The following is a 9,709-nucleotide window of genomic DNA, read 5'->3' as shown; positions in this document are numbered from 1 at the left end:
GGGGGGGGGGAGGGGCAGAACAGCAAACACTTCGGAAGAGGAAAGAACTGCAAACACCGTTAGTGTGCCCTTTCCATCAGGTAACGCGAACTTATTAAAATGACGCCAAGCTAGTGAGACAATTATCCAAACCCCAAATCGAATAAGTTTCACGCTTGACACCAACACTGTCGTCGTCGTAAATTGTGCCCCCCCTCCCCCAAAATAAAAATCTCTCTCGCTCGCTCTCTCTGTCTCTCTCTCCTTCGCCCTCCCCCCCCTCTCGCATATAGCTGCAGAGTACGCGACTGGTTGCGACGTGTGTTGTATAATTGGTGCTGTTGAATCAATCGTCTGGGGCGGTCCTGATCCGGTCCTGATGGGACAGCTCTGCCAGCGCGGGCAGGCGCTCACGGGACGGCACAGGTCCCCGTCCCCCGCTGTGTGCTTTTGCCCACCAGGAGCCAGCTAGCTAGACAATGCGGGTGCCCCCCCCCCCCTCCTTTCCCCTCTCACCACACACACACACACACACTGCTTTGCTTTATCACGGGCCGTTTCCGGAGCCCGCACACCACACTCCCGGCCCCGGCCCGGCCCCCGCACCCTCTCGCGCGCTGGAGCGGCAAAGACACCGCCCGCCCGTCGTACCCGGGCTCGGGCCCCCTGTGGGGCTCTTGGCCCTTTGGGCCCCTGGTCCCGGCAGTCCTGGTAGGGCCCTGTGGGCCCCTGGCCCCAGTCCTGGTGGGCCCCTGGTCATGGTAGTCCTGGTTGGGGGCCCGTGTGGGATCTCTCGTCCTCGTAGTCCTGTAGGGCCCTCTGGGCCCCTGGTCCTGGCAGTCCTGGTAGGCGGCCCCTGCAGGCCCCTGGTCCTAGTGAGCTCCTGGTCCTGGCAGTTTTCGTAAGGCCCTGTGGGCCCCTCGTCCTAGCAGTCCCGGTGGGTCACACAGCCAAGGCATCAGCGGCGTCGCTGGGGCACGGTGCGAGAGCGGGGCGGCGGTGCGGCTGAGCATGATTGAGTGCGGCAGAGATGATGACGGCGACTCGTCGAGCGGAGCAGACGACATTTTGAAGGGTTTATATCTGGGACGCCGACCCCGTCGCCGCGGAACTGCGCGGTACCCGACCCGCAGGGGGTCACAGCAGGGCTCTAAGGGCGTCTAGTGTTCCAGTGAGTTAGTGTTTCCGCTGGACGCAGTGCCCTGCAGCTGAGAGAAAGTACAGCGTCACAGTGCTGCACTCCTTCAACAGGTGCAGGGTGACGGTGTTATCGGGTTAGCTTCCGGGGTCGCGGACTCCGCGGTGACCGCAGCAGCTGCATCTAACCCCGTGCAGTAAGAGAGTAGAGAAAAGAAACGTCTGTTCAACGTGAAACCCCACCTCAAAACCCCAGTGGCACAGAAAACTACTTGCACACCCTCTTTGTGTGTCGTTTCGTAGCAGTTGAGAAATACAGTAATTAATTTCATCGATTGTATGAGATGAGCAAATTTCTTGCTTTCTTTGATACAATAATTAGGCTCCCTTACTTGATGTAGCTTCTACTGAGTTTGTAACCATTTTAGAATAGTAGGAGGAATTGTAGTAGAGAGGGTAGAGAGTAGAAACTACAATTTTTAGTTGACTTTGGTAATGACAGGATTTTCACTGTCATTCATACTCCTTCTGTTTTCCGGGTAGGTGTTTTACTGAGTTTCTTAGGTGCGCGTGACACTACAATCACCACTGTAAAACGAAGTGTGTATAAGAGTACATTATTTACCACATACCAAAAAAATGTACTCCATCATCCTGCTTGAGAGCGGGGTTCATTGTAGCGGGGCTTTTTAGCCCTTTTATGGACCTCAATAAACGAAATCAATCAATCAATCAATCATCATGTTTGAGGGTGATGGGTTCGTCCGGCCAACTTCAGTACAGTGCTGTTGTACCGCATGCACGCATGCGAGCGGGTTGCCTACTCGCACCGTAAGGCGACGCAAACCTTACGAGCGGGCAGGGTTGCCAGGGGCCGAAGTCAACCGGAGCACACCTGTGTGTAACAGAACAGGCAGGTATCTTCGCCTGCCTACTAGGCAACATCCAGACGCGAGGGCAGAGGTGTTGCCTAGTAGGCAGGCGGAGATACCTGCCTCTTAGGGACCATACATATACCACGTGGACACTTTTTGGCCACTTTTTAACTCCCCCCTCCCCCCCTGTGGACAAACGTGGACATTTGCCTCACCCCCCCCCTACCCCCTGTCCACGTGGAAAATCGAAAATCGATTCTTTACGCTATTTTGCCTAGCTACATGGCAAATTTCGAGCAAATGCATTCAAAATACTGCAAAGTTTTAACTTAAATTCGTCATAGCAGCGTAGGCTGTTAAAATGCACCTTTTAAACAAAACAAAATAACTGTATTTTATAATTTTTACTGTAAATTTCTAGGAAATTTCTTCCACGTGGACAGTACCTTAATCCCCCCCTCCCCCCTGTGGAAAATCGTGGAATTTTTGCGAACCCCCCCTCCCCCCGTTTTTGTCCACGTGGTATATGTACGGTCCCTTACACACAGGGTGTGCTCCAGCGGGTTTTGCCTAACTTTTCTGGCAACCCGGGTGGAGGGAGTAGGAAAGCAGCGTGGTGCAAAACAAACAATTGGCGCACACTTGTTTTTCTGGAACAACAAATAAGCCATTTCGCAAAGATGCCGCCTGTTGGTGTGGGAAAGCCGAGAGCCGTGAGAACAACATAAGTGTCTTAGATTGGCTGTATAGAAAGGTGGTGCAGTTGATGTACTTCCTGACCTTATCCTGCCCCCTCCCCGAGAAGCGGATTGCTTTTGTTTTGCAGGATGGCGCGCAGAGGGCAGGGCGCGTGGCGTGGGTGGGTGGAGGGAGTCCGAAGTACTTGCTTCATAAACGTTCGACTTGTTGATCAACCTGCTGCCGCCACAGCACCGCGGCGCCTGCTCGTCTCCACGCCGTCACACCTCGGCACTTTCCCTGACAACAAAGCGGCAGCGGCAGTAGTGTAGTATAGTAAAGTGGTGGTCGTGGCGGCAGCAGCGGCAGCAGCAGCAGCAGCAGCAGCGCTTGGCGGCGGTCCGCCTGCCGGCTGGGCTGGCTGACTGGGCAGGCCGGGGTGGGGGTACCCGTAGTAGTACCCACCGCAGCACGGCCGCCCGGGCCTACCGGTGCACCTCGCCGCACACCGGGACGGGGCCATGCAGGGCGAGGAGGCGGCGGCCCAGTGCAGCCAGTGAGCGAGCGAGCCGCGCCAGCATCGCCGCTCCCGCCGACCGGCCGACCGACCGGTCGACCGCGCGAACACATCGTCGCACGCCGCGTGCAGTGTCGTTGTTGTGCAGTGCTGTGTGTGTGTGTTAGAGAAAGTTTGCGTGTTTATGTGTGTGTGTTAGTGAGATCCCGAGGATTACTGCCGCAACCCCAACCACTTCGCACTGGGATTACTTTGAGGCTTACCTCCACGACCTAACTGGATACCTACGCTCCCCCGCTCTCTTTGTGGAGCTCATGAGGTGAGTGGCTCACGAAAACGATATGGGGAAGGCTTGTGCAGCAGATATGAAAGAAAGTCAATGTTGCTTTTTTGTGGGTGGAAAAAAGAGTAATGGGAGAAGTTTTTCCCTCGGACGGACGGGATTTCGCGGGAACAAGTAAGTCAGTGACCCGCGTAACCCTTCCCTAGCGCCACCTATCTACCCCTTACCCCGCTCGCCGTAGAGCTGCTACCCTTAAGCCCTCGGCCCCTCTAAGCCTCAAGCCCCGCTCGCGCGCCGGAAGGCTCGTCGACAAACCCAAAACCTCCTCCCTTTTTCTGGCCCAATTGCGGCAATCCCCGGCCGGGTTGGAGGGGGTGGTGGGGCTGGAGGAGGATCATCTGGTCGGCTCTGAGAGGGTCCTGGGTGAACCCCCTTGTCAGGGTCCTGGCTGGCGCTGGTGATGAGCTTCGCCCCCTAAGTCGCTGCCGCGGGGAGGGCCTCGGTGTAGGCGCTGCGGTGCGGAGGGAAGGGTGCCGGGGCAGACGCGACGCTGACGGGACCCCGACGGGTAGACCCGCTTAGTGGTGATGGTGATGGAGGGCCTGCCCTGGCCGCGCCAGGGCGAGAGAGGCAGATATAGAGAGTGGGGGGTGAGAGGGAGAGGGCGGGAGAGCGAGAGAGCGAGAGAGCTCCTGCCGGCAGGAGCCTAGCGCCACCTTAATTTGCGTTGCTTTCACGCTGACGATCGGCGGGAACGAAACATCTTCTTGCCGGCCGGGTCTCCCCCCGCGTGGCCCGCCTGCTAGAGAGAGTGAGTGAGTGCGAGAGGGGGAGAGGGAGCTTCGTAAATGAAGCGTGTAATAGAATCGAATTTGATTTGAGGTATCGCACCGCCACCGGTTGCCTCGGGCCCCCCGGGCTGGGCGGCCTGTGAGCGTTGCGCGGGGTGGCGCGGCGCGGCGGGGTCCTCTCGTGCATTTAAATACTCGCTCTTTCATGAGTTACGCCAGCCCGTGGGTTGCTCCGGGGAATTATACGCTTCCCGCCGCAGACCAAGCGGGGGCCCTGCTCCGGGGGCCTGCCGGAGCCTCCGGTCGAGCCTCCAGGGCCAGGGCCCCGGTGCGTGCGCCTCCTTTTAACACTCCTCACTCCCTCCGGTCGAGCCTCCAGTTCCAGTGGGCCTGCCGGAGCCTCCAGTGTCAGAGCCTCGGTGCGTGCGCCTCCTTACAAGGGAACCTTTTCAGGGGTAAATCTCCGATTTCATTAAAACTAGAAAAATTTGAAGGTTATTTATGTAGAAACCGGATGGCACTTGAAATTTTTTCCTAAACCTGACATTGAGTTTTCCCCTATATAGGGTAGGAGTAAGGTGTTAGGAAAAGATATTTTTTTGAAAAAAATGTAAATCAGTTTAAGGAACACTCCCTCCGGTCGAGCCTCCGGTGGCCCTGGTTGAGCCTCCAGGGCAAGGGCCCCGGTGCGTGCGCCTCCTTATAACACTCCTCACTTCCTGCGGCTGCGCGGCGCTGATGCCGGAAAGTGTATGCGCATTATACTTACACGCGTACGTGCTCATTTTTTTCATAATGATTCCCCTGTTGCGATTGCTTTCTCTGTGTGAGTGCCTTCAGTTACGCGAAAGAGGTTGTCTGTGTGTGTGTGAGTCCTGAGTGTGCTTTCGTACGGTGGAGGGTCATCGACCTGCCGGCCGTGCCTCAACTGCTGGCCCAAATGACCTTGACGTGGGGCGCGCGCAGAGGGTGAGAGGGAGGGAATTTTCCCCTTCACCGCCCGATTGGCAAATCGATGTCGGGGGCGCTTTTGTTTGACGACAGAACCGCGCTCCGCTGTGTCGCGTTTCATTTTATGTTTCGGGCCGGCCAATGACGACCGTCCACTCACCCCTCTGCAATTACAGTCGGTTGGGGGTGCGGGGGCGGCGGCGTGTGACAGAGACACAGGGGACGCTCCGCCGGGCCCTCGCAGCTGACGGAGAGGAGACGCGACCAGTGACGCGGGTCGCGAGCAGCGCGGCGAGGCGGGCGCGGCGGCCCGAAGCCACGGGGTGGGTGGGGCCACCGGGGCCACGACGGAAGTCCGGCGACCCGGAAATTGTAATTGGTCGGATACTCGGGGCGAGAGGTGTGCCTGAAGGGGGCGGGGGAGGACAGGCACACGCACGAATGACTTGTTTTAGACGAGGAACTCAGGGTCCTCCCTGCTTTCCCTGGGATCTCGCCGGGTCTCGTCAGCTCTTGCTTCGCTCGCAGGTGCGTAGGAAGGTTCAAAAATCCGGGAGGGGATGTTGGGAGTGCTGTGGGTTGCCTACCTACCCGGGGCGTTCATATTTTGCAATTAATGTAACACTCGAATTTTAACTAAAATGTGAGGGGGCAATAACTCCCTTTTGATGTGTACACATGATTCCCAAAATTCTTGATTCCCAGTGATTCTCGTTCCCCTTAAGTCCTTTCTTGGGGTTTCTAGTGGTAGAAAACGCTTATTTCGACTAATTAGTATCAGTTCCACTAGTTTCCCGCTAAGTTTAAGTGATCTCTGTTGATTTCGATGAAGTCTTATTCTGATGATTCCCAGGCAGATGTACACATGATTCCCGGACTTATTGCCCCCTCGCTAAAATGAATGGACTTTTATGGTCAGTGATTAAAAATTGTAATAGAAATTAGACTTTTCCTAGCATGCTCGTGGTCGTTGGGCTTTGCGTGACATGTAAGTTGTCCTTTAACCTATTTCTTTGTTCGTGCCATTGAACATATTTGGGGGGAAGGAGGGGGGGGCACGGCTTTTTCGGAACAGCACCCTATTCTACGACAATAGAAGCCAAAAGCCAAACGATAGGTAGCTATGGTAACATGGGTCATCGCGTGGTGTCTCCATTTGGCCGAGAGAACCTCTGGAACCTCTTCGCCTTGGAGGAGAGGGCACATTCCTGCGCATTAGTTTACGGGTCGCGGTCTTGACGGGGTTCATGTCGTCGGATTCGACCCTGTGTAGCTCTGTCTGCCGTGGCCTGGCGTGGCCTGGCGTGGCCTGGCGTGGCCTGGCGTGGCCTGGCGTGGCCTGGCGTGGCGGGGCGTGGGCGTGGCAGCGGGGGTGGCCCCGGCGCCCGCCGCCGGCTGACTGGCTGACTGGCGTGCTGAGAGCGTCCGTCTATTCCTTTTCTTCCTCTCGCCAACTTCCGCCCGCGGAGATTGTGTGACGGCGCGGGCTGCGCGGGGCGAACTCCTCTCCTCCGTCACAGAACCATCTCGACGTGTCCCTCGAGCAAAGGCGGATCTGCGCGCGACCGATGAACAAGGGCGCATCTGTTTCGGTGCCGCCGAAGAAGGGCGCATCTGCTTTTGGCGAGATTCGCTAGGGCGAACTTTAAATGTTTCCCGTTTAACGTAGAGAAGTAATACAGCAGCAAAACTTACGGTACATACTAATGAAGAATCAAGGATTAATATGAGCTAACGTCCAAATATATAGGACAAACCTCTGAGGTGTGAGGAGCGTCCAAAGTTCACCTACGCGAATCTCACGGAAAACAGATGCGTCCTTCTTCGGCGGCACCGAAACAGATGCGCCCTTGTTCATCGGTCGCGCGCAGATCCGCCTTTGCTCCAGGGGCACGTCGATCTCGCCGTGCCTGACGTGCCGGGTGCCGGGCAGGAGCTGCCGGCGTACTGCGCCCCAAACTTATTCCCAAGCTGATACAGATGGCCATTATTGCGGTGTCAACAGGCTCCGACAATGCTGCACAATTAAAAAAGGACAATATCATGTTATTAGATAAATGGATCCGGAGCAAGCACACACCGTACTTCGCGTTTAGATAGAAGAAAAGGAAATCATGAGTGGATTGTTCTTGTTCGCCTTTCCTGCAACGCATCATCGAAAGGGACTCCTGGGCCCGTCCCGCTCCTGGGCGACGTTGGCCACTTCCTTCCACCGGAAGTCCTGCCGGGCCGTGCCTGCCTGGACTGTCCCGGCCGAGCACTGGGCGCGCTGCGGTCCAGGGTGCCTCCCGAAGGTGGCTCCAGCGCGTCTCCAAAGTGCGTCTGTAACTCGGCGCGCCGCCCCGACCAGTTGCGTGGGTGTGTGGCAGTCGCTAGTCCCTCTCCTGTCGATGGCGTGCGGTGCGGGCGCAGCGGTAACCCGATCACCCTGGCACCAAATAAGAGGACCGTACCGGACCACCTGATCCCCACGTACCGCATCTCTCTCACACTCACTCTCTTTGTGTCATGCATGTCTCTCCCTCTCTTGCCTCTCTTTCTCCTATCTTGCCCCCCCCCCCGCGGGTGTGTGTGTGTGTGTGTGAGACAGAGAGACAGAGAGAGACAGAGAGACGCACATGTGGCCGGACAGAAGGGTACAACATATCTCCTGGTCCCACCGGACACGCCACTTCGCCTCGACGTCACAGCAGCTCTGTTCCGCTGCGGAGCTTCCGCGCTCCCTGGTCCTGGTGGAAGCACTACAGTTGTATGTATCGGCTGTCGGGGGGCGGGATGCATACCGTTTTATCCGAGCGAGGGTACGTGTTGTGCAGTACCCTCGGTCCTCTATAAAGGCGGAGGCATGTCGCTGGACGGCGAGCAGACGGAGCGCCCCTTCCCCACACATCCCCACGAGGGCGGCACCGACGCCTGACCCGAGCCGGGGGGGGGGGGGGGGGCGCTTGCATTCCCCAGTTCACTGCACTTTCCGGAGCTAATATGAGAAATTGCTGCGTCACTTCCTCCGCCGTGCTCCGCCTCTCCCGCGGCGGGAGGCGGTGGCGGTGCGGCGGCGGCGCGTCGCGTGGGAAAAGCGAGGCGGCCACCTCCCTGTGCGGACGGGGCTGGACGACGTAATAATAATTTTCTCATATTTGCCGCGCGCTTCCAGAAGTGGGAGGGGAGACAGGAGGAAAAAAAGCAGCCATTAATTTGATGGCCATCGTCGTCAAACTTTCGCACAATGAGAAAACAAAAACCGGTCCTGACGCAATGCTCATGCGTACATTTTTACCACGGCAGTAGTCGCGCTGCAATCCCAGGGGTTAAAAAAGCATTTAACGAAACGGGTTCTAGATTAGATCCAAAGTTCTAGTCGTCTCACATCAGCTCAGAGGCGCTCCCTATCTCGTTCCAATTGAAAGAGTTGCACACTACATAACAGTCAGAAGAAACCCATAGCAGCTAGTTAAGCTCTCCAGGGAACAAACTAATCGCTCCTCATTCTCGACAAAACTGGAATTTAAGGAGCAAAATGTGGCTGATCTAAGAAAGAATGACGAAGTTTAATGCTGCTTAAACTAGAGCGAAGTTACGTTTCCCGTGCTATTTCGAGCTTTTCAACGGGGATAATTCCGTACGATAGTCGCATAAGTAGAAGAGCGGATCGGGCAACTGGACAAGCACGGCCTGGGGTCCTCTTGGGCGTGCGCTGACCACGCTGACGTGTCAGGCGGGGAGTATGTCACTATACAGCCGCGTATTGCGGGCTTGCCTATGCTCGAATCTGCGGGCGCGCATTTCGAGCGCGGTATAGAGGCTACAGGGCCCCGACCGCCTCCTCACACCCACACTAAGCGACCTTTTGACACATTCGGTCGCAGTGTTTCCGTTTTCCTTCCATCTCCTTCCGCTTTTACCTACTCGGAGTGTCTCATTCGAGGTCTCATTGCAGAATACCCACACCCGCTTCTGTCCCTGCGGTGCGCCGCCGTTTCCCCACCGCTGATGCCCTGCTGCATCACAGAGAAAGATAGAGAGAGTGGAGAGAGAGACAGAGAGAGAGACAGAGAGAGAGAGAGACAGAGAGAGAGACAGAGAGAGACGCGCGCCGCGGGAGCAATGGTCCGTGCCGCTGTCTCTCTGTGCGTCACTGTTATTCCAACACACTCACTCGGCTGCCGCTGTTTCCCGCCCGTATAGGCCCGCGTGGCGCAGCGCTCTACTCGCGCGGGCGCCAAGTTCCGCTCGCGCTCCTTTGTGCGGAATTTCCAAACAACAGTGATTGGACGGGGACGCGACGGGCGGCGGCGGCCCGGGCGAGGTGTGCGGGCGCGGGGAGGTGGAGGTGGAGGTGGAGGAAAGGGTTCGTCGTCGCGGGCTGCGGGGCGGGAGCAGAGAGCAGAGGAAAGGGGGGCGGGGGGAAGTGTTTCTCCTCTCTTCCGGTCGCTGCACGGTGCCCCGGGTCGTCTCTCTCTCTCTCTCTCTCTCTCTCTCTCTCTCTCTCTCTCTCTCT

At 57.1% G+C, this 9,709-nt stretch overlaps 1 protein-coding gene across 3 annotated transcripts in view; it reads left to right on the top strand.

The window, feature by feature from the left end:
- The window catches only part of LOC113211941 (uncharacterized), a 63,022-nt gene that overhangs the window by 1,533 nt on the left and 51,780 nt on the right, over nt 1-9,709 (top strand). The gene's annotated exons all lie outside the window — the stretch shown is intronic.

Source organism: Frankliniella occidentalis, unplaced genomic scaffold, assembly GCF_000697945.3.
Source record: "Frankliniella occidentalis isolate FOCC.00 unplaced genomic scaffold, Focc_3.1 Scaffold558, whole genome shotgun sequence".
In the NCBI taxonomy this organism is placed as follows: Eukaryota; Metazoa; Arthropoda; class Insecta; order Thysanoptera; family Thripidae; genus Frankliniella; species Frankliniella occidentalis.
The sequence above is the reverse complement of the archived record's forward strand: the minus strand, read 5'-3'. Positions and strand labels throughout refer to the sequence as shown.